The 25,579-nt window shown below is 45.1% G+C and overlaps 1 protein-coding gene across 4 annotated transcripts in view; it reads right to left on the bottom strand.

Annotated features, from left to right (window-relative positions):
* The window catches only part of OSBPL10 (oxysterol binding protein like 10), a 259,064-nt gene that overhangs the window by 103,640 nt on the left and 129,845 nt on the right, over positions 1 to 25,579 (bottom strand). The window lies entirely within an intron of this gene.

A 25,579-nucleotide genomic window follows, 5' to 3' on the forward strand; every position in this document is an offset into this window, starting at 1 on the left:
GCTGCAGCACGCGGCAGGCACGGCACGGCAAGTTGTCCCACCTGAATAAGTAGTGCCAAGTATGAACACCTGAACAAGGTAGGAACTGCCAGCTCCCTTCCTGGAGAGGTGTATTTTCTCTTTTGTAATTAGCAAGTCATCTTTGGCATCTTACAAGTACATACACACTCGAAAACCCACAAATACACCATACAAATACCCCATTCCCCAGCAACCTTCCCGTAACAGTATTGGGGAAAGTCGCCAAGAAGATGTGACTGCGCTGGCTGGTGTGGCTCAGTGGGTTGGACGTCATCCCGAAATCCAAAAGGTCACCGGTTCAGTTCCCAGTCAGGGCACATACCTGGTTTGTGGGCCAGGCTCCTGGTTGGGCACGTGAGAGGCAACCAATTGTGTTTCTCTCCCTCTCTTTCTCCCTCTCTTCTCCTCCCTCTAAAAATGAAGACAATATTTTAAAAACACAAAGATGTGACCACTTTGAAATGCGCGCTCCGCTTGCCTTCCCTGCTCCCACAGACTGACAGGAAGACACAGCCCGACGCCAAAGTGTGGTGGTGAGCACACCTGGACCGGGTGCTCGACTGGCCCCAGTTCAGGCCCCTGAGTACGAGACTGGCCCCAGCTGAGGCCTCCACCTAGGCTTTGATTTGGCAGGTGAACCTAGGAAACGACTCCTCTAGTGGCCACCGGAGACAAGGCTCCTGAGTACCTTTCCTTACTCGTTAAACAACGCCCCCCCCCCCGCCCCCGGCCTTTCCCTGCCCTCCTTGTACTGGGGCCAGTTTCAGATACACCTGGGAAGCTCCCAGCCAGGTCTGCAACTCAACAAACCATCTGGCCTTCCGTAATAGTCTTTGCCAAAATCAATTATTTCTTTAGGGGTTGCAAAAAAGAGGGGATTTTCTAATCCTATCATTCTTTCTACATTTATTAGTTGACATTCTTCCTCCCACCACCTGCCACCTTCATTTTTGTTCTCACTACAGACTCATGAATTACCTTGTTCATTCCAAACATTATAAACTATTACCGCGATTATCTTCTAGACACACACGCACGAGCCTTTAGCACTTCCTTTTCAGGTACCACCTGATGTCCCAGGCTTACTCTGTGCTTTCCCTGCTCTGACTGACTTTACCGTTTCAGCAAAGGCACGGTTTAAATAAAGGAGGCATCGCTGGCCTTAAAAGGATAGCTCCAGGTGCTGGATGGAGGACAGGGCTGTGAGGAAGGTCAGAAGCAAGGAGACCAGTAGTAAGCACGCTCCTGGGTACACGAGACAAGAGCTGGGAACAGTGGCATCAGTCACCAAGGTCTGATTCTGGATACATTTTGAAGAAAAGAGACAGTGAGGAATTCCTAAAATCCCGATATGGAATATAAGACAAAAAGTAGAATATATGACAAAGAATAACCTCGATGTTTGGCATCTTAGCTACTGGAAGGATGGGGTCCCTACTTATTCATATAGGGAGAGTTTTGGGTAGCGTCTGCAGGCAAGGGGAAGAGATGTAGGAGTTAACAAAGTCCATTCTGAGTACTTGAGTGCAGTGACTCTGAGACCTCCATCAGGCATCCCAGTGGAGATGCAAGGAGGCCGCTGGACATGAGTGTGGGGGTGGTCAGCACACAGATCCCATTTACAGCCGCAGCTCCGGAAAGGATCAGCAAGCTGACGCCGGGAGACAGAGGGGAGACAGAGTCCAGCGTTTCAGAGGTCAGAGGTACCGGAAGGAACAAGCAGCAGAGACTATGGAGAGTGATCTGTCAGGTGGGAGGACACTCAGGAGAGCGTGGTGTCCTGGACAGGTGTCCTAGTCCAGGTGGGCAGCATTTCGAGGAGGAAGTGACCCACCTGATCCCACACGGCTTCCAGGTGAATGAGATGAGGGCGGGGGGCTGACCACTGAATTTACCAACCTGGAGGTGACTGGTGCTCTTGATGCGGACAGGAAGAAGTGAGACACAATAGGTCACATGTTGTATGATTCCACTCACACGAAACACTCAGAGTAGGTGAATCCACAGGACCAACACTGGTGGTTTCCAGAGGGGCTGGGAGGACAGGGTGATGGGGACTGACTGCTTAACGGGTACGGGGTTTTTTTCTTGGGGTGATGAAAAAGTTTTGGAACTGGGTCCAGGTGGTAGTTGCACAACATTGTGAAAACACTGAAATAAATGTCCGCTTAAAATGGTTTATATAATTTTGCTTCAATAAATCAAAGTTTTAGGCAATAAATTCACCTATGTCAAGGTTAGACTATTTATAATTCTTCACCAAAAATAAACACTTAAAAATGATACTCATTGTTTCAGTCGGTGAATAACAGAATAGCAAGACTGAGGAGCAAGATGGCACTGGTCTTCTCTACACTCAAGTCTCCTGAAAACCTCAAACTAAAAGCCAGACTGTGAAGGGACTCTCCCGGCTGTGAACGGAAGCCACACTGGTGGACCACCTTTTCACGGCGTCTGGGTCACAGGAAGCATGGAAACACGGTGACAGAGCTCAGCACTTACTTTCCAGCTAGTTAATAAAACACAGTCACCAACTTAACTAAGTTACTTTCAAAACCCAGCATTGTTTTTAATCTACAGGGAAATGCTCCATTCCTTTTGAGATGAGTGAGTGACCTGCTATTGCCCCACTAACCTGGTGGGCTCTCAGGAGTATTCCCACCCAGATGGGCAAGTAACACATGAGGCACCAAAGTCCTTTTCTCTGTAACTGTGCATGGCACATGGCGTGTGTCTGATTGGCATTTGTGGGAGGTGAGAAGAGAGATAAGGAAGGAATCACGATAAAACTCAGGCCTGGCCACGCAGCGCTAAAGAAATACTTTCTGTGAAGAATACCCAGACTTCGCACCATCTGTCTTAAAGCTGTTTCGCTCGGCCCCAATTCCCACAAAGCCAAGGAGGGAGTTTTGGACTGGCAGGCCGTCAAGAAATTCAAACTCAGCCATTAACACTACGTGTGACTTAGAACCAATCACCCATCTCTCAGAGCTGTGCTTTCTTCATCGATAAAATCAAGAGGTTAAACTAGACTGACTCAACATCTCTCTCAGTTCTAAAAACTGTCCATTCTGAGATTTATTTTGCAAGGCTCATCCTTCAGCACTGGCAGAGGCTGAATAATAATCTCTGTTCACTGGAGGACAACAATCCCAGGCTTAAGTCCCGTCCTCCCCTTAATAAACTGCTTCCTAACTTCAGAGAACTGGCCTCTTACCTTAGCATGCCTTTGGGAGGCTGGTGAGCCAAGCTTCCGGATATGACAGAGCGGAGAGTTACAATCATTAGACTGAGATTCAGAACAGATTCACCCCAGTTGTTGTTCATCATTGTAAGTAAAGGCAACTTGCTGAAAAGTCGGAGAGCTGGCAGGGACGGCTGGATCAGGCTGGGGGCGGGGGTTGCTCAGCCTCACGGGAAACTGAGGCCAGGCCACATCTCGGGAGGACCCTTAGGCTCCGCTGAACCAAGAGAATAAACTAGAAGAGACTAACTATCTGAAGCCTTCTGTCCTCCCTCCCAGGGCGGAGCCCCATGAGGATGACTGAACCACTTGCCAAAATAGGGGAGGGGAGGGGAGGGGGGGGAGGGGAGGGGAGGGGGGGGGGGGGAGGGAGGAGGAGGGAGGAGGAGGGGGGGGAGGGGAGGGAGGGGAGGGGAGGGGGGGAGGGGAGGGAGGGGAGGGGGGGGAGGGGAGGGGAGGGGAACTTTTCCTTGGGAATCTGAGTTCTACCTTATACAAATTTGTGACTCTTAAATATATATGCTATATTTATATACTTCACTGATGTTTTATTAAATTGAAATTATGATACATATTATTGCTATTGATTTTCTTTCACTTAATATATTGTAAATACTTCACTACAATATTAAAATATTTTTTAAAAAGCATGATCTTAAGGGCTACCTGGTACCCCACCATACAGATGTTCCTTACTTTGGCTAAGTGAAAGCCAGTGTAACTTCCAAAATAAAAATTACAAGTACTCACTAAGCATGTGACATTTTTCAATCTCATAAGTAATTAAAGACATGCAAATGAGAAGAACAAGTAGACACTTTTTTTTTTGTCTGCTGAGCAAGTTGGAAAAAATGTTCAATATGACAGTACTCAGTGTTGGCAAGGGTTCGGGGAGCGAGAGGTCAAACCAGCTGCTGGCCGAGGGTATAAATTAGGGGGACTTTTCTCCCAGCCATTTGGCAGAGTGTCCCCAAACCTTTAAAGGACCATTTCTATGTGGCGGTGCCGGCGAACCCAACAGAAACATGTCCTGAATGATCCCCCAAATAGTGAAGAGCTGACTTACACATCACACGTCAAACTCTCAGGTCTCTGAGTCGCAGATGTTAGGATCCACCATCTGCCAATCACTAGATGCTGGTGGAGGATAAAGATTAAGGGGCCACACGACAGATCTGGTAACATCCCCCCTTGCCTGCTCACCACTGGCAGGTGGAGGTGCCTGCAGAACTGAGACAGGTCTGTGGGGTCTGACCCCAAAGCTTGAATGTAAAGACCTGAGAGGCCCAAGCACCCATCGCCACCCAGTGAGTCTTCTAATAAATGCTACACACTCATCCACTAGATGTGACCCACGCAGGTCTTTCCAGGATAAGAGGCTCCCATCATTCAAACCAGATCACTGGGCCCAGACAGGAAAGATCTACTGCATATGTGTCTGAAGGCCAGATGGTGCAGGAAACACAGACATGCTCGTTGGAACTCACTCTAATGTTATCCCCCAAACCCAGGCCATATGGTAGAGGCTTCCCTGGCTGGCTGGCATCGGGAACTGGGCATCTGAGACTCCTAAACGAGTTACCAAACGCAGAAGGAGAAAAGGATGGAGAGGGCCTGGTTCTCGTCCACTCAGACTATGAAAATAATGTCATAAAAATACCCCTGTGATTTTTTTTTTTGCAAAACAAAACCTTTGGGTTTTAAAATAGAAGTGTCATTTTTAATGCGGGAGCAGCTTGTTCTTCTCGAGATTTGGCTCTGAAAGCTAGGTAAAAAAATCTTGTCATTCGAAAACCATAATGCACTTTTCAAACCTCAGACACTGGAAGCACTCACTCAGAGGCTTTCACAGGAAGCATGAACGCGGAGGGCACATTCTGGGGCTAAAAACTCCCACATAGTAAAAGCCATTCGGCTGATGGAAGTCTCCGGAACAGGGTTATCCAGGAAGAATGAACAGCAAATGAAAATACGGATGCGCCTCCCCTGAGGTTCTGGCAGTTTCTGATAGCCTCCCCTTGTATTTGTAAGTGTTCATGGCAGGATAAATTCCATCGTCTGCTCTGAAAGTAGTTCACTGTGCTTGCAATAAGCATTTATTTTAGCCCACTGAAAACTGGGGTTCTCAATGGCTTGTGGAACAGAGCGCACTAATTACTTTTACTTTACAAACATAACCAAAGTGAGGTGTTTGAGGCCAAAGTAACTAAAAACCCATTAAAACCTATCTTCATGTCTTAAAGGTCTAGTTACCAGCAAATTAGGGGGAAAAAAACCAATAATGTAATTAAGTAATTATGATCTTAAAAAGCACACCGTGATTAAGATGAGAAAGTAGATTTCAAAGGCTACAGTTGTAAGGAAATAAAAACAGAGAACACAGACCACTTCAGTTCAGTCCAACGTTTACTGAGCCATACAAGGGGCAGAGTGGAGGGTGCAGGTGTAGTGAGGAATGAAAAGAACAAGATACGTTAGCAGCTGGAAATTCAAAAAACGCTCCATGAGCTTTCAAGTCCTCAGATTCTATGTGTCACTTTCAATAAATATTCAGGAAGGGAGAAGTCATTATGACGTTGTAATATTGACCATTTCAAGGAAGCTTTCCCAAGTTTTCAAAAAGGCTGAGGGCAGCTTTCAAATGTGCCATTTTAATTAAGCCTTTGGCAGAGCGGTTCCCCTCCCCCAAGCCCAACCTGTGATACAACGAAAGGCTTACAATTACCTAGAAAGGGGAGGCAGGCTACAGCAGCTTTTTGCTTTGTTTCTAGGTGGTGCGTAGTGTGTGTGTGTGCACATGTGGGGGGCAGGGGAGGGGGTGCGTTAGACTCTCAGCCATTCAGACATGCTGGATGTCCCGGAAAGTAAAAGGGATGGGCTTTGTCCCCAAGAGCTCACACAACTGGGATTTCCTGCCAGCTAAGCATGCAACAGGTCTCAGACTCCCTCTGTTGTAGTCTCTAAGAGAACAGATCATCTCTCTCAGTCTAGCCCATGGCACCAGCTTCTCTAGTCCCCACCAGCCCTCCGTGTTCACAAGCCAACAGAAGTGGGCAGAAACACCTTCCTCGTCCCGGCCTCTCCTTCCAGTCCTACCTCCTTCCTGTGGCATCGATACCTGTGAACTCCCCGCCAGACTGGGGGAGCGCCTGTCACTTTCTCTGCCTAAAATAGCAGCAGCAGCAGCAGCAGCAGCAGCAGCAGCCGCCAGGTGCTGCAGCCTCCCTTGGCTCTGAGGACGTTCCCAGCACCACCATCCAGCACCCATTTGCAATGACCCCTGCAGCATAAATAATTTATGGGGAAAATGAAAGCAGAATTTTAAAACACATTTCTGAACTTAGATATATAATCTAACTAGCAATACATGTCTGATACTATAGTTGCTAACTGCTTTTTTACCAGGTTGTTAGGCTTCAACACTTTGGGGGTTTAAGGAAAAGGGAAGGGCCCTGGCCGGGTGGCGCAGTTGGTTGGAGCCTCATCCTGATACGCCAAGGTTGGGGGTTTACATACAAGAATCGCCCAGTGAATAAATGGATAGTTGGAACAAAGAATTATTTCTTTAAAAGTCAATAAATTTTAAAAAATGAAAAATGGGGGAAGGGTCACATGTGGGAATTCTTATGTAAGAAACCCAAAACTAAGTACCAAATATATGTATACCTTTCTCCAAACAAGATGACCTCATAAATATGACTACTTCTGAGGTCTTAAAAAGCACCTCTGCTCTATAAAATAATGCAAAATCATGCAGACCATCTAGCTACCCCAGTAAAAAAGCAACTAAAATTAAGTTCGTCCTCCTGAGAAACACCAGAGTTAAGAATATGGATTGAAGAAAATCAGCTTTTCCCAATGCAGAAAGTTCACAATGCATTTTGCCCCTCTCACCTGTAAGTTGGGGCTTCTCACCACCACCCCACCGACTTTCCAGGCCAGGTCACTGCGGGGGGGCGGGGGGGCTGTCCTGTGTGTTGCGGGATGCAGGATGCTCACCGGCATACCCGGCTTCCACGATCTGGATGCCTGGCATTGCCCAATGCCCCTGGGTGAGAGGCCCTGCTAACAGCGATTTCTTACAGCTGATCACCCTCCTGGCTCAGGACCACCACTCCACACAGTTTTACCTGTACTGTCTCAGCACAGGAAGCGCCAAATTCATCCGCGGTGTTTTCAAGCAGTAAGGGACCCCTTTCTCCCACTCTGAAGCAATCTCTCCCAGTATCATATAGGTTCTTTCCAGAAAAACCCATAAACCTTACAAACAACTTCGGGGCTGGGCAGAAATTGAAGTCAAGTGTTTAGAAAGGAAGTTAAGCCCCAGCCAGTGTGGCTCAGATGGTTGGAGCATCCTCCCCTAACCCAGAGGCTGGGAGTTTGGGGGGCATGGACTGGAGGCAACCAATCCATGTTTCTCTCTCACATCAATGTTTTTGTCTCTTTCTCTCTCTCTAAATGCAATGAAAAAAAATGTCCTTGGGCAAGGATAAAAAAAGACAAAGTTAAGACACTGAACTAGCCCTTAGCACACAGTTGGGATTTCCCCCCTTTGCTCTGTGTTATTTGAAAATCCTTGATTCCCATGATTATCTTACCAGAGTGACGACAAAAGCACAGCTATAAGCCAAGAGACTTCATGCAAACCATTTAACCTCCCCGGTCCTTGGGGCTCAGCAGAGAAAATGAAGTTGAAGCAGCTACTAAAGATCACTGCTGTTTTTCCACATAAAAGGGCGTACATCAAAACACATAACCCAGTTCTTCTGTATGGCCACTGACATGAGTTCCGGTCACTTTTTGTCATTTCCACCCCAAAGATCAATGAGGGTGGAGTCCTGGCAATGCCAATAACTCCACGTGACCCCAGACACCTTGCTGAGCACCCGCACCTTTGAAGAGAGAGATCATGCCACCCAAAAGTGTGCCACTGGGCATAAGAATTATTCTGAGCTGAAAGCAACTGAAAGAAGCAGATGCAAGGAAAGCTCACTGTCCTCCCTCTATTTGCCCAAAAGCGGGACCTACATTTACAAAAGTGTCCCCTGCTCCCCCAACTCTCCAGACAGGACAAAGGTTAATCCCCCAAGACAACACCAGACCCGGTCTAACTGAAGCGAGCACCGAAGGAATCTGTAACAACTGTACTAACTGGCTTGATCTCCTCCCTGGGACCCCGAAACTGCTGGGAACCTCGTCCTGTCGTCTTTCTGCCTATCCACGGTTCTTTGTTGAAGATGCTGCACAAAGCAGATGCTAAGCCACCTCTGGGAGTTACTCGTTTCTCCCTGGGGAACTCCTGTGTGTATGTGAGGTACACATGGTAATGCACTTCTGGCTTCCTCCCGTCAGGCTGTCCCATTACAGGAATATGAGGACTCAGCAGGGCACAGGGAAAAGTTACTGTTCCTCCCTTACACCTTCAAAGTGGGGAGGAGGTAGGTGTATGCCAGACAAAATAGTGTCTATGGTTTTCTCCAGTCTTCTCAACCTGGTGTCCACATACATTCATAATAATGACCAATTTTACACTTAAACTGTGGGTCCAGGGGCCAACGGCTGCCTGCAAGGCTGTCTTAATTCATTTATCCACCAGTAAAGGCTATCCAATCCAGTAGCCTCTGGCCACACACAGGTAGCCACCGAGCACATGAAACGTGACTGGTCCCCATTGAGATGTATGCAGTAGGTGTGAAATGCACAACTGAATTCCAAAGACTTAATATGAAAAAAGAATATAACATCTCATTGTAACTTTTAAAAACTGATCATTCGTTGAAGTTACACTATTTTGAAAAAGAATTAAATAAAATTATTTTACCTATTTCTTACTAATTTTAATGTAGACAATAGAAAAAATGTAAGTATATAGGTGGTTTACATTGTATTTCTATGAGATCATACTAGATGAATCTAAACCCCACTCTCAAATGCCACACTTGGTTCCAATTAAGTAAACCTTTCAAGTATATTTAAAATTTTTTATTTAATGGTGGAAAACAAGATTTTCACATCCTGTATACAGTTTGAGTCTGGATCTCAGAAAACTATCCCTCTAAAGCAGACGTCAGTAGGTCTTTCACACAAGGCCCTCCCATCACCTGACCTCATCTGGTCCTTCTTGTGGGGTACTTTCTCCCTCTGGGTGCGAGTCTCAGATGTGCCAAGGGAGAGCAGAGACTACAGGACAGCCACAGTCAAGAGTGTGGGCTTGGAAGTCAACCAGCTGGTTTGAATTCTGGCTCCACATTCAGTATTCACCTGACCTTGAACGTGTTACTCACCCTCCCTGTGCCTCTAGCTCCTATTTGTAGAAGGATGATCATAATGGGGTGTAGCTCGCAGAGCTGTTGGTGGAGATGAGTGAGTACCAGGCCTGGTACGTGGTGAGCACTCCAAAAGTGATGGCTGGAAACATTTATCAACCTCCCTCAGCAGATTAAAAAAGGGATGGCTCACGGCATTTAAGCTGCCTGCTCCAAATCACAAATCCTAAACAGCAGCACCAGAAACTCACACGCAAAGAGCGCATTTTCTTTTTTGTTCCTTTATTTTTAATACTCTCTGCCTGGGTTCAATGTGGTCAATCAAAGGGCAAGAGGGCAAAAATTTCCGAACAGAAAATAATCTTCGGGATCATCAACTTCTCACCAGAACCTGAATCCCAATGACAACACGTGCCATGCGCTCTCATACACAAACCATGGATGCTTCCAAAGGGAAGGTCCTTCCTTGCACATGCTCTGCGGTCCTCAGTGCCCTCAGTAGTATTTCAGGTCAGTGACTGGGCAGCTGGTCCATGACAAGGAAGCAGCGGCTTTCTCAAGGCACCCACCATATTTGGGGGTACGTGCTATCCTTACGACTTTTTACTGGTGATGTCGACCTTGATCACTTAGTAACGGTGGTGTCTGCCGGGTTTCTCCGCTGTAAAGTACTATTTTCTGCTTGTACTTGTCTTGTGGGGAGATGCTCTGAGATTATGCAAACATCCAGCTTCTCACCGTACCTTTCTTCAATGCTTTCAGTGTCCAGGGAGGGTTCTCGCCAACAGTTACCACTACGCTCTTTGCACAGTGGCAATCTTCTATTCCTCTCATTCTTTGTACAGTTAGTAATGAAAATTTTCCTGTCTGGAAAAGCTGTTTCTTCTCCCTTTATTTATTTGTTCAACTATTTACTTATATAAGCATGAATCGTGGATATTTATTTTAGTTCAAGGGTTATAACCCTGTATTATCAACATAATGGAATTTTTAATCCCAAAGATAATTCGGATATTATCCCCATTTCACAGATTAGAAAAATGAGGCAGGAAGCGATTAGAAACCCTGCATAAGGTTACTCAGCAAGTCAGTAGCAAAACACAAAGCCAGTCTGACTGGGTGACAAGTTCAAGTTCTTAACTACCAAGTGATCCACTACTCCTTAACAGTTAAGGAGTTGAAATTTCATTCGGCCCTTTGAAGGCAACTGCAAGGCTGATGTGGCCCCTGGTGACAATGAGTTTGACACCCCGATCTAGGCTAAACAAAGTGATATCATCTCATTGAGCAAAAGCAAGAAGAATGGGATCCACCAACTAATAGGCCTATACACATATTAGGAAAGAAAAAGAGAAAATATCTGAAGGTCTTCACCTTAACAGGCAGAGTTACCTGCTCCAAAATTACCACAAAGTGCTGACCACCAAGGAGCAAGAGAGAGCAACATTAGGGACCTATACAAACCTTTCAAAACTAAGCTGTTTCTGAGGTTATTCAACTTTAATAAGATCACTTTCCCAACTACAAAATCCGCATTGGCCTACAATTTATTAGGGCTGTTTAAATGATCAAGCTTCTCATTTTGAGCATCTGCTCAGTAAAAATGATTCAGATTTTAATTCGAACCAGCACCACTAACCCCAAGGAAGCATCTTACGGCCTAATGGCTCTTCTGTTCTCACTGTCACGCCTAACTTTCCTTCTGCTTTTTGACACCGTTCACAAAATTCATGATTATTATTATTTAATCTAAAAGGTGTTCAGGGTGTGCTGTTTGTTCTTGGCGTTTAAGACATAGCTTTTGTTCATGCTTAAAATGAATAAGGATGGGTTTCTTTTCTTTCTTTTTTTTAAATGAACAGTGATTTCCTGCAAGGTATTTCAGATGCCTCCTTCTGGATAAAACTTTAAAACAAAATTCTCCACCTGCCAAGATGTTACCTATGTTAACTCTTTCTAGGAATCTGCAGCTCTCTCTGCTCATGCAAGTAGCTGAACTGCTGGGTCTCAGGGAGTCAGTAAGCCCCAGGGAAGGACTGACTAAACCTAGTTATGTGTCCCCACGCTGCTCCCCGGTCCATACCAGAAGCTCACGTTGCTAAACCAGAGAAGACAACTTATTACGAGCAGAAGGAAAACTAGTCAGTGTGACCACAAACTGCCTTGCATTTCTCATTCTCCCATGCTCACCAGGGTTCGGTCCTACTTGCCTTCAGTTGTATCATTTGAAACAACTACTGAATGGGTTTTCTCTTCCACGTAGGTCCCACATAACAAACTGGGATGCTGGCTTGTATGGGTTAGACGTAAAGAGCAGCAATCCACATTAAATACCACGGTACAGGAAAGCGGCAAATACAGAATGAAGCCTAGAGGTCTGACCGTAGACCCTGAATGCTTAGCCGCACCCGACCAGTGCGCCACTGACCCCCTCTCCAGGACTGATGAAATACTGCCTGGGATGCTGGGGCGGGGGAGAGCGGAGCACCCCACCCTTGGCCAGGCCTCCCAGAGCCTCTGGCGGAAGCCCCCACTCCCACATTTTCACCAGGCTCAGCCAGGAGCCAGTCAGGACATGTGTCCAATTCACCATTTCCGACTTGACCAAACACGCTCCCAGAAAGCCCCCCACAACCCAAATCTCGTCCTGAAAGACTGAACTCATATGCATGACTGAGAAAATCCCAGGTGGCCAGTCCTCACTAGCATTTCCCCACTTCCTTCTTTCAGCTGAGAGTCAAACAGAAATCGCACGGGTCACTCTTTCTCCCAGTCCACGTGCACTGGGCCATCCTCCACGTGCCGGCTGAGAAAGGCCCTGCTCTCCGTGAGGTTTTACATTCCGGTGCGGGACACGAAAAAATGAGTCAATCAAGCCCCACACAGTGTCAGGCGGGCAATAATGAAGTGGTAAGTAGTGCTAAAAAAGAATAAAGCAAGGCAGAGGGAGGGAGGCAGGGCAGGGGAGCAGTGTTACCTTATAAAGAGCGGTCAGCAAGGGCCTCCCTGGGCAGGAAGCATTCAGGCAGCGGCCTGCCAGGAGAAGTGAGGTGAGGCACGTGGGGGGCCGTGGGGGGGAAAGGCGAGCACAAAGGCCCTGGAACGGGGGTGTCCTCGCCTGTGCAGGGGGCAGCAGGCAGCCAGGCAGCCAGGAAACAGGGGGAGAGCAGAAACACTCTGAGAAGTGAGGTCAGAGACAAAGCCAGGGACCTGCCTTCCTGAACCTGCGGGCCGTGGGTAAGATCTGGGGTTTTAGAGCAGGTACAGTGGAAATCCACGAAAGCCTTTTTAACAGGTGCATGACCTGACACGGCTCCTAAAGGGTTCGCCCCTGTGTGAGAAGGACAGAGTGGGGGCAATGGCGAGGCAGGAGCTCCAGTTCAAAGGCAGGGTGACAGCCTCACGGAACAGGGCAGTAATGGTGGAGGTGGCGAAACACGGTTTGGCCCAATTTAACACCAAGCTCCCCCAGGGAGAAAGAGGGCCAGAGGCCTACGTAAGAAATAATTTAAGAATTACAGTACAGATGATGGGCCATGATATAATGATGCATTAATAGCACTATCTTTTTGTATAAAGACCAACACACTACTGGGCATTATGATAAGTAAAATAAGTCACCGACCAATAGCACATAATCTCACCTATCTGTAAAATCTGATTCAAAAAAAACACCAAGCTCACGGATACAGATGACCACTGTTGACTGCCAGAGGCAGGGAGCAGGACTGGGGGAGGGAATGGGTGAAGGGGGTCAAAAGGTACAAACTTCCAGTTATCAAACGAATGAGTCCTGGGGATGTAATATCCAGCGTGGGGACCACAGTTAATACAAGTACTGCATGTTGAAAAGTTCTTAAGAGAATAAATCTTAAAAGTTTTCATCACAAGAAAAAAAGTTTGTAACTATTTTGTGTGGTAACCAGCTATTAATTAGACCTACTGTGGTCATTTGAAGATATCTACATATATTGAAACATCGTTGTACACGTGAAACTAACAATATTATATGTCAGTCACACCACAATTAAAAAATAGAAAAGGGGACGGGGGGAACTTGCGTAGCGTGAAGAAGTTGCCACAGTCCGCATTTCCATCCTGATTCTGGCGAATGAGCAATTAGCTATGATGACCCTGAGTCTCACCTGAGAAGCAAGCGGTGTCCTGGGAAGAAGACAGCCAAGGTCCTGCACTCACCCTGCAAGACCAGAGTCCTTCCCACCTTACTCCTGTCAGCCCAGCACGTCCGACAGGAGACTGGAGGAGGGAGGTGCTGGCAGAAGAGGCGCAGGCAGACATTTCAGCGACTGGCAGAGGGAGAAAAAGGAAGGACCACAGGAGCTGCCGGGCCTGTAACACAGGCAGAGCTGTTGTCTGGGGGAGCTCAAAGGCACCCTGAGATCTTGTCAGGTGTCACGTCTGCAGATTGTGGTCCCAGGGAGTAGCCAGTTGTCTTAGCAACAGTCTCTATCCAAGGCGATAAATTACCCCGCTCTCGAACAAATTCAGTTCATTTCTTAAACAATCGGCATCCTGGAAATGATATGAGGACAAGCAAATACCAGCCAGTGGACAGAGGACAAATCAATCACTGGGTTTCCCTGGAAGTCTCTTGACCAAGGAGAAACACCAGCAACCAGAGTTGGGGGAAAAGGGCAGGGTTCCTAAGACGGCCAGTGCATCCAAAATGTCAAATTAAAATGAAAACAGAGCTGATAAAAAGACACTTGAAAGAATTCTAAATCCCTTTCTGATCATCCTAAATTCACATTATTCTCTACCCTTCTCCTCACGTTACCTCCTAGAACCTGCCATCTATTAATTCTTTGATTTCCATTTCTGCCTCTTCCTTCAGAGTCTGAGCATCTTGAAGACAAAGGCTTTGTCTGTCTCACTTCCCACTGTACTCCCCGAGCTAGAATCCTGCACAGAACACAACAGGTCTACAACAATATTTGCCAAATGGATGAATTACTCTCCTAAATTTCTAAAAACATATTTTACACATATACTACATAACATATTATACACACACACACACACACACACACGTTTTATGCTTAATGGGGAAACTAAAAGCAATTCTAGCAAAACTAGGACTAAGGCAAGAAGGATCACAATAACCACTACTATTTAAAATTGCTTTGGCCATACTAGCCAACACGGTCAAACAAATTTGATAAAAATCAAGAGAAGGACATAAATTATCACTACTTGCAAGAGATAAGATTTGGCACCTGCCAACCCAAGGAAATCAACAGAGAAACTACCCAAAACAATAACAGAATGTATTTAGGTTTTCTGAGAATAAATCCAACCCACAGAAGGCAGTATCCTCCCCATGTACAAGCCACATGATTAAGTCGCCCAATAAGGTAGAAAAGATAATGGGGGAAAAAATCCCATTTGCAACAGCTGTAAGAGACAAAATACTTAGCAACTGAAAGGAACATGCAAGAGCCAATATGTGTCAAAATGTGCCCAATGAACAGAAAAAGACACTGAAGTTGAAAGATGAGTACTTATGCCCCTATTCTTAAAAAGGACGTTATTCCTATGCCAGTTCTTAAGTAATAAATGAACGTAAAGTGATCCTAATTTTTTTTTTAAAAAGCCAGTACTGCGGTGACAGCTGTGGTGGTTTTAAGACCCAGACAAGCTGACCCTGAAGCTCTCATGGAGAAGGACCACCCGGGAATGGCCAAAATGAAGCAGGACTAAGGTCTATCCACGCAATGGCCTCACCAAGTACTAAAGTGACAATACATAAACTACGGTGGTTCTCAAAAGTGAATCGGCTGACGAATGAACGAGACAGAAGAGGAAGGCCCGAGACAGACCCAAACACGGGGTTCAGTGTGGGGTGCAGGCGGCACAGCCACGGCAGCGGGGAAACCGTGGACGCGTCGGCCAACAGTGCTGCAAAGTGGCAAGGAAATGCAGACGGGTCTGTTCTCACACGTTGCGCCGCATAAATCCCAGGCCAAACAAAAATTCAACAATAAAAATGAAACATAAGCATAATTCTTGAAACCACTTAGAAGTGTAAAAGTAAAGCACAGTGATGGACGTGTTCTGACACCGAATGCCCAGCTGCGGAAATCCACTAAACCGCCTTGGTCTGCAAACTTAAAATGAGTAAAGTTTATGGTACGTGATATATCTCAATAAAGCTGTTTAAAAAAGAGAACCATAACAGTATTTGAATAGATGGGTGCTTCTGAAAGAAGCCTGCAGCGGAAGAGAACTCCGCTAAGCATGGCTGACCTGCAGAGCTCCAAGTCTCTAAAGAAAAGCTTGGTAATTCGACTATGTGAAAATCAGCACAGAATAAAATGCCCTCAATAACTCGAAGGGCAGCTGAAAAATTAGGAGAGTGAATTTTCTTAATATATAAACAACTCCTAGAAATCAATGAGAAAAAGAACATAGACCCAACAAAAAAAGGAAAGAAAACAGTTTTCAGAAAAGGAAAGGCAACTGCTCTAATAAATATGAAGTGATACTCAACCTCATTTAAAGTAAGAGAAATCAAAATTACGAGATACCATAGTTGCCCTCGCCAACTGGCAAATGGAAAGTCTGATAACACAGTGAGTCCATAACGGTGTAAACCACACTCTGGACCATCGCCGGGGTGCTGTCCACAGTCCCGGCCGAGCAATCTTCCGCCCGTGGTCTTCGCTGTTACTGAGCAGCACATAGACACAGATATTCCCTCTCATTTGTGAGAACAAAAAGTTAGAAACACCCTGCCCTGTTCACCAAGGGTGTCCAAAGCTGAGCTGACAGGTGAAGAGGTCATTTAGGGCAAAAAGCCAAACTGAAGGTGACAACTAAGGCTTGATCTCCTTACTGTGATAAAATACACAAGAGGCAATACCAGAAAAGGGGGCCCAACCCAGGGTGAGTTCCACTAGTGTAGATGGCGGGGCAGGTGACCTTTTCTCTGCACCTGGAGAGGGGAAAGGCTGAGAATGGGAAAGCACTGAGGACTGAAGTCAGAGTGGAGAATGGCCAGCAAGCCCCCTTCTCTAACGAGGGGAGCTCGGCAGAGGAGCCCAGCTGGGAGTGCAGATGTGGGGGGGCGTGGCTGGCTGAGGCCAGGCCTGTGTGAGCATCACCTGGGGCGGGAAAGGCAGCTTTCCCCGCATGGAGACTGCCAGGCAAAGCTTTTCTCCTGTGCCCAGGTCTGAAAGACCACACGTAGGGTTGCGGCCTGGAGAGTGGTCTTGAAGTGTGCCACGGTTTTTAAGCCACACAAAAGAGAACTCTTCCAACATCAAAAATAGAAATATAGTTCTTGCACATATTGATAAAGAGCCATTTCCAAGGGAGAGCAGCAAATTTCACAACGGGATACAATAAGGACATACTGATATACATAATGTACTACAGCTGCTGTTTTGTTTAAACAAGACTATTTTTAAAAATACACGTATACACACAGGTCCCTATAAACATGCATGTGGCAACACGTGTATGAACACAGTAAGAAGCTGAAACAGGCGTGAGCTTTGGTCACGAGGTTGGAGAGAGGAAGCCCTTTGTCAACACACGGCCAACACTTATCAATGGGTACACGTGTCCTACATCTGATCTCAGGTGCACTCATTAACAACTCGAAACTCTAGCTGCTTTAAAGAAACAAGAGTTAACACGGAAGTGACCTCTGAACAAAAGTCAACAGCCACAAATCTCAAGTGACCCGATTATTATATCGGACACAATTTAGTACCCAGGCCGCTTCCTCTGGGCGGAGCAGGAGGGCACCTTTCCCCACATCCAAATTCTGGTTCTTGAATTATCGCTATCAATACATTCCAAGCACAGGGTTTAATACAGCTGCCACATCGCACAAGTTGCCCTATAAATTCTTTTTAGAATCTCAAATGAAAGGTGCTGTGTAATTATGAAGTATTACTGCTATGATTTATGTGCCCAAATGTTAGTAAATTCTAAACAACACGCCTGACTGTGCTACTTCCTCTACTGACAAGAAACCTTCACCTCCCCTCCTGAGGATTAAGCTGATGGATGTGTTTTCTGGCGGTGTGCTGAAACAGCTACACAAGTCGGAAAAAAAAAAGAAAATCATTTTCCCAGCACCATGTCAGAAGGACAATTATTTTTATGTTGGAGATAAAAAGGTGTACTAAAATAATAACAGTTTTACTTTTTTCCCAAAATACAGGGCACAAGTTTTTGTTTGCTTTTATGCTTCTCATCCCCTCCCTACTGGACAACCAATGTAAATCACACATGTTTCACATTGGACTCTCTCCAATATAAGGAATGTATTATACGAAGAATTCATCTGAAATAAAAATACAGAAGTGTCTCCTCACAGACCTATCTACTTCCCCTGGAGTAAATAATAACCAAGGAATGAAAGTTAAGTAAAGGGAGGGAAGAATAAGCTTCAGAAAGAAGTTCTATCGTGTCCTTTTCACCGTGGCATCAGCTTCTGATGTAAAGACAAACCAAAGCATCTTTGAGCTGGTGACACCAGGAACCTTCAGTTTGCAGATGGGGGCCAAGGTCAAATGAGCTGCCCAAGATCACACAGCAGGTTATGGGCCCAGCACCTCCCACAGGTGCCCCAACCCTGTGGTCACTTATTATCTACACAGGCAGAGATTTTTCTCTACAAAATGACACTAAGAACCAAGTGTTTAATATAATCCAAAGCTACAAAAATGAAAACTTCCTGTTGCCTTTAACACCACCTATAACCTGGAAATTATGTGTAAAATAAGGTACCTGTGGCCAATACAATGCCATAGGCCATCAGCACTGCCCTGCTCGTCACCAGGTAAAAACGGAAGCCAAATTTCCAGGTGTGGGAGGCAGCGAGCACCTGGGATGGAGGGTTTCACGAGCCCTGGTCGTGAGAGGCGGCTCCAGGGAGACACCCACAGCCCCCGGTTCTGGCACCGCTGCTTGTTCACTGCAACAGCTTGAGCGCTGCTTGTTCACTGCCCCTCCGTGTCCTCATCTGTACACTGGGTGTGAACCTACTTCATGTGTAAGACTTCGGGAAGGCGTGTGTGAGCATTCGATATGTGCGAGCCCCTTTCAGGTGTCAGGCACACGCTGAGCTCCACCGTCCTAGTGAAGGGCTAATGACAGAGTGAGACCCTGCTGGGGACACACATGGGGCCCCCCCACGGCCTCAGCCTTCGGGAAGGCAGAGCCAGAACTTCTGAGAGAGGGCCTGGTCCTGTCGGCCAGTCTGCCCTCGAACCCTCCCTGGGCACTTTTGGGCAGAGGTCAGAGGGCACAGGCAAGAACCCCAGAGGCAAGGTGACTTTCTCCTGTGCTCAAAAAACGCCACCTAGACTGGACCTGCTCCCGGAAGCCCCACAGTGTTGTCAGACCCGTTGTGGAATCACGCCAGGCTTTCCACGCTGAAAAACCAGCCCAAGGGCTCGGAGCACACGTGGATGGCTCTTTGTCCCAAGTCACCATCATGAAGTTAAAAAAATGCAAGAATCATCATCAAGTGTTTTGCGTGAAAGACCTTAACTTCATAAAGATCTGCATTGGGTTGAACAGTGTTCCTCAAAATCCAAGTCTACCAGAACTTCAGAATGTGACCTTGTTTGGAGATGGGGTCTTGGCCCATGTGGTCAGTTCAGACGAGGTCAGACTGGATCGAGATGGGTACTACATCCAATACCGAAGGCCTTACATGAGAGACAGAAGCAGGGTCACACGGGGAGGAGGCCATATGACAAAGGAGCCAGAGGCTGGAATGATGCATCCTCAAGCCAAGGACTGCCAAGGGTCACCAGCTGTCACCAGAGGCTAGGAAGAGGCATGGGACACTTCTCCCCCCCGAGCCTCCGGCAGGAACCAACCTTGCCAACACCTTCATTTCACCTGCTGGCCTCCGGACTGGTGAGAGGATAAATCAAAGCTGTTTAAGTCACCTGGTTTGCGGGACTGTTTGTGGCAGGCCCGGGAAACCCACACGGGACCCAAATCCATGGATCACACAACCATTGGTTTCGAACTGCCCAGACACAGAGGCTGCCGAGGTACTGCAGTGGAGGTCACGGACCCTCACTGCCCCCAGGTCAACTTGCTTCATGAGCAATAAATGCCCACTTTACCTTCCAAGGGAAATCCACACTAATAAATACTTTTACCTGTCTTTAAATAGGAAGCATCTGTAATATTTTTATTAGAAAATAACGTTCTATTGCTTGAAAAACATCTGGAAATCACGGACACTAATTCCACATTATAATTTTTGAAAACTGAAGTCAGGAGCAGACGTATTTTAAAAGATGGCAAATCGCTACCAAAACTACTTGCTAGAGTTATTTGTTATCATTTATCCGAAAAGTAACCAGGAGAATTTAGGACATTTTCAAAAATCAACATTCTGTTCACACAAAGGAAAAAAAATCCACTTTGTATCTTCAATGCGGTTTCCCTGGTGATGGGATGGCCCATATTTAATGCTGCCCGGATTGACTGCTACCTTAAAATTGATCGGCTAATAAAATTCACTAGGGTGATATTTTACAGTCACTGCTTCCTTCGCAAAGGCTGTCCATGAATCAAGGTTTCTAACCAGGCTTACGCTACATTCATATGCACCAGGGTCAGGCCGAGTCACCCTGAAAGGAGAGTATCATTTATAAAGACAGCAACTTCATTAGAGCACTTCCCTGGTATGGGTATTCAGTGAATGTAACAGTGCAATTACACGGAGAAACATGCATAAATTCACACAGCTGGGGCAGGAGCTTCTCCACATATTATAAACACACACCTCTCCCACATATTATACCCTGTGAAAGATTTAAAACCGTATTAAATTACGCAGCCTCGATACAGTTTATCTATTCCCAGAATAGAGCAGTGCAGCAAACAGCCCTCTCTTAGAAAGGGGTGTGTGCCTGCAAGCAAACTAATAAAAAAAAGTTTAACGGAGGAATAATTCCTATTTGTCGATAAATTCTAATTGAAAGCTTAATCAAATTTAAATGTATGCCTCACACACACCCATTGTGATTCAACAGCACGACCTTTCCCTCATCAAATGACAGAATCCAGACACAGTTTCCCTACGAAATTAAATGGCTTTTGTTTTTAAGCCCAAGTGACAAAACTGAAAAGCATTTAGTCAAAGCCACAACAATCCTGGGCTCCCCAAAGTGTATTGTCTTTCAAGTATTTCTTATGCCCATACCTATGATCATATTTATATTTAGAGAAAAACTGCAGTAGGTACTCTCTTTAGAGAACTTTCTAAACGCTAATCGGAGGTAGAAAATGGTTAAAATAAAAGGAACTGAGATCAGAAACAGACCCGTACATACACATGAATCTGTGCGTGTGCACACACACGTATGCTCATGCTCACAAATACACAGAACATCTTGGGAGTCACTTCCGGGAAGCAGTGATGGGAATTAGGAAAAGAACACCCTGACTTCCCCTTCTCCCATTCAATGCAGTGTGTGTGCAGGCTGAACACACACACAGTATTAGTTTGAACATGTATTAAGGGTTGTCCTTTTTTCTTCAAACGGCATCTAGCAAACAATAATTTTATAAAATTCACACTGGACTTCTTTGTACCAACTGAACTTGTGTCCATTTAAGTTACTGTGAGTCATGTTTTAAAACATGTTATCATGTAATTGAAAGTCCAAGAGCTAACTAAGAAGAGTTAAGATGCAAAAGAATGCCACACGTTCCAATCAGCACATCCTCAGCAGCTGAGGAGTCAAACTGATATGAACACTATGTGAGATTCTCTTTCTAGAACAACTGCAACGGCCACACAGAGGCTCACACTGCCTCACCGCCCCCCACCCTCACTCCCTGTGCTCTCATTCGGGCAGCCACTCCCCCGATGCTGTTGGAGTGGGAAGAGACTCTCTGCATATCCGACTCAACCAATAGCCAAATAGCCCCTCACTCACACCCACCCCATATAATTACCTCAACGATCCCTGAATGCCTCCTTTTCCCATTCCTAACATGTTCCAACTGCTAGAGAATGGGTCCTTCAATCAGTATGTTCAATGAACACAACCAGCAAACTGAACTAGGACTAGAAGATGCAAAGATGAATGAGACACAGCTTTCAGCACAGAAATCCAGCCCCTGGCACATAGTAAGTGCTCAATTAATACCTGAAGACTGGAATCACTGAGTGAGCAAGTGCACAGTCTGGAGTAGTGCGGCCCAAGGGAAATAATAACACAAGCTACAAATGGGAGGCACAAGCACAATTTTAAATTTTCTACAGGCACAGTTAAAAAGGCAAAAGGAACAAGTGTCATTAATATGTTTAATGTAACCCAACACAAAGTATTTTCATTTCCACGTGTAATAAGTATTCTAAAACACTATTAATGAAACATAGTACCTTTTTTTGAACTAAGTCTTCGAAATCGAGTGCACGTTTTCCATCTACAAGACATCTCAATTCAGACTGGCACCTTTTAGGACCTCATCGGCCCCACCTACCGGCCCTAGTGGAGAGCGAAGTTACAGACCACTCCCATCACGGCAGGAAGTTCTACTGGGCCATGGACCTTCCAACCGAGGGAGGTAGGAAGTCCATGTGGGGATGAGAAGGAATGATGAGGTCAGAAGGCGGGGCCAGGGAGGTAGAGACAGGTGACGGAAGGCCTCCTTCGCCACCCTCAACAGTTCAACCTTTATATCCTGTGGACAGCAAGGAGGAAGGGGGGTTCGATGAAATGCTTTCACTCAGGACAGTGGCTTCCTGGAGAGCAGGGCGTGAACTAGAAAGAAGAAAAGCTGGCAATGGAGAAGACGGGCCACACTGAAAATCACTCTGAAGTTAAAAGTTAGTGGTATTCTGCGGTTTAAAAAGACAGAGTCACAGGCCATGACGAATCCATAACGGAGTCTCTTCATCCCAGATAAGATAGTAAAACAGGAAAAAAAGCACGTAATTCTTTTATTCATACAGTAAGTGGCTCTTTGTGCTGAGATTATATTGCTTTGGTGGGGAGAGGAGACGACAAGCATGCACTACACTTAAAAAATGTCCTTAGTGGACAAAATTAAAAATTGCAATACTTAACATTGCTCCCAAAATTCTACATTTGAATTTTCAAGAAAAACCCAAAAATTCTGGAACCACTGTTTTAAACTACTTCTGAACTACATTAAGCTGGACATGGAGTCCAATGTGTGTGTATGATTCTGTGCCCTGGTTTTTTTTCTCTCACTTCCACACACCCATGTGCCAACAATACTGACAGAACTCGGTTTTATCCTCCCCCAAGGATATGTTTTACTGATTTTAGAGACTGATGAACGGGGTGGGGGGGGGAGAGAGAGAGGAAAAAAAAACACTGATGTGAGAGAGAAACATCGATCAGTTGCCTCCCGCACACACCCTGACCGAGGACTGAACCCACAACCTAGGTACATGCCCAACTGGGGATCACACCTGCAACCTCTGGTGTACTGGTCAACACTGCAACCAACTGAGCCACCCAGCCAGGGCCACTGACAGCGTTTTTACCCTAAGTGGATACATAATAATTCAATATGTTACAAATATTACTACAGTTTATTTAGTCATCCCTATGAGGGTTTTTTTATTGCATCTATTTATTAGTATGAATAGTTTTACCCAAATGAACTTTCTTCCTTCACAGATTATTTCCTCTGGATATATATATAGCTCCTAATGCCAAATTTATGAATCAATGGAAATACACAGCTTTATTTTGTGTTTAATTGTTCCTATTTATCACCAGACTGTAGCAAACAGACAGTGTGCGACATTGCCGACTCGTCCGAATACCCCAGCCAATGACGGACGACCATTATTTGCAGTAATCCAATAGACAGAGTAGTCCTAATTTTTCTTCCTCGAATTGCTGGTGCTGGTATGTTCCCTTTCTCCTCACAACGGTACCGAGCCCCTGATTCTCCAAACTTATCTCTCCTAAGCACTTCCAGAAAGGGCTTTGGGTACTGCCCTTTGGCATCTCAATTCTTTATATTTTAGATGATAACCATTTAATCTTTTAAACTGTCCCATAATTTTTACTCAAGCTATGGCATTCCATTTAAAATTTATTCCACTGCCATTGGCTGGGCTATTTTTCTTTTATTCTTCGGGAATTCAGGCACATCTGTCTTGTATGCGATGATTTTCTCCATTGCTTCTGTGGTCCTAAGTTTATCTTCCCTGTACAGCTGGGTTAAAAATGCTATGCCATTTTCTTCTGCTTATTTTATAGATAAGTAAGGGGAGTCTAAGCAGAAGCCTGTACACTTGGAAATACACTTTTTAAACTGCAGAACTTTCTGGTAGGAAATCTGCTCAGACAGTCCTCAAGGTGAACCTGTCCACATCCTAAAATGACAGATGTCACAAAGCAGCTACCTCACTCCAATCAGAGTGAAGCTGGTCATGGTACCTGAGAACCCAAACAGTCAACTCTGCCTTCAATTCTCTGAACCACCAATGTTTCTACGTACTTCTCAGTAAGCTCACTTAAAATGAATTTTCAGCAAGAAAAGGTCATCAATAGACGAGAGCAATCACTCAAAGAGAAATACTCTTGCCTAGGAGTACAAAAAGAAATCAAAATGGCTGTGGAAACATTTTGCCTAATCATTATTTATACAGTGAGACTCTCTGGGAAATTATAATAATCCCCCACCTAAAAGATGAAAATAGAAAACAAAAAAGCAGCAGATATGTATTCATTGTTTACAAAGATTAGATCATACTATGTAACCTTTTACATATCTATGTATGCAACTAACACATAAGAAAAAAATAATCCAGAAGTGAATTCACTGAAATATTAGCAGCAGTGAGCTGAAGGAAAGAAGCATTATGGGTAATTCTGATTTTCTCCTTTAGACTTCTTTTGCAACATATATTGGCATTATATATTTCATATAATTAACATTTTATACATGCTTACACAAAGGACATACTTTTATTCTTTTAAAAACTAGACTTTTTTAAAAAATGAAGGTAGAAAAGATTTTGGCATCCAAAGCTACTAAAAAAATCTCAGAGAAGCTAAATCTCTGAGAAGCTAAAGCACCTCCACTTTTACTTAGGGCACTGCTCACTAAACACGAGCACCCCCCCTCTTTTCTTCCCACATAGGAAGCCGCCTATCATCACTGTAACAGTAAATATGTCTGATGCATTATAATACAATTAAAAATTCTCCACATACCAAGAATGTTCAACTTGCCTTTTTTCTTTCCTCTTTTTAAGGTTATGTCTCTAAAGTACTCGCAAAAAATATCTGCAATGAGGTTTACACAAAAGTGACGCGATGGTATTGTGATTAAGTTGTTTTTTAAGTCTTTATCTGATAGACAAACATTGAAGCACTTACAGGCAATGCTAAAATGATAAAATATTTAAGATCTTAAAATACTCTAGCAACAGCAAAAAAAGTGGTGAGCGAAAAGAGATGAAACAGGAACAGAAAGGTTGGAATAATGGGTAACGTTATTCTAGTCCACTGCTTGTACATTCGAAGTTTTTCCATAATAGTTTTTTGAAAAGGTGCTATGAAAAAGTTTCATATGAAAAGCAATATATACACATGCACAACCATTCCTCACATCACATAGTGTAGCAAAAGTAAACTCAAAGCCAAACATTTTTTTTTTCATGTCAGTGTTGCTATTTCAGAGGGCGCGTGTAACTCTGCACCTTTTCTTAATTAGACAATAAAGAGTTAGTAAGTGCATACGTAAATCTACTAAGAAAAAAATTAATGTCTTTCATTTGCATCCATAAATGTGATCCAGAAAAGTTCAGAGTTTCTTTTGTGGGCCACAGTCAGACTAAGAAAGTCAGCTGACACAATGCTACATTTAGGAAAGATGGTGCGGGCTGACTCGGGGGGGCGGCAAGACCCTGTTCTGGGAGTCCCACTCACCACCTTGTCACAGAGGATGGGCTACTTCTCTAAGAGGACAAGCAGGTCCAGGGACAAGTCAGCTGCAAGCAAAAAGCGTCAGCACTCAACAGAAGTTAGGCAACCAATACCAGGAT

The sequence above is a fragment of the Artibeus jamaicensis genome, unplaced genomic scaffold (assembly GCF_021234435.1).
Source record: "Artibeus jamaicensis isolate MK-2021 breed Jamaican fruit bat unplaced genomic scaffold, CSHL_Jam_final contig_519, whole genome shotgun sequence".
In the NCBI taxonomy this organism is placed as follows: Eukaryota; Metazoa; Chordata; class Mammalia; order Chiroptera; family Phyllostomidae; genus Artibeus; species Artibeus jamaicensis.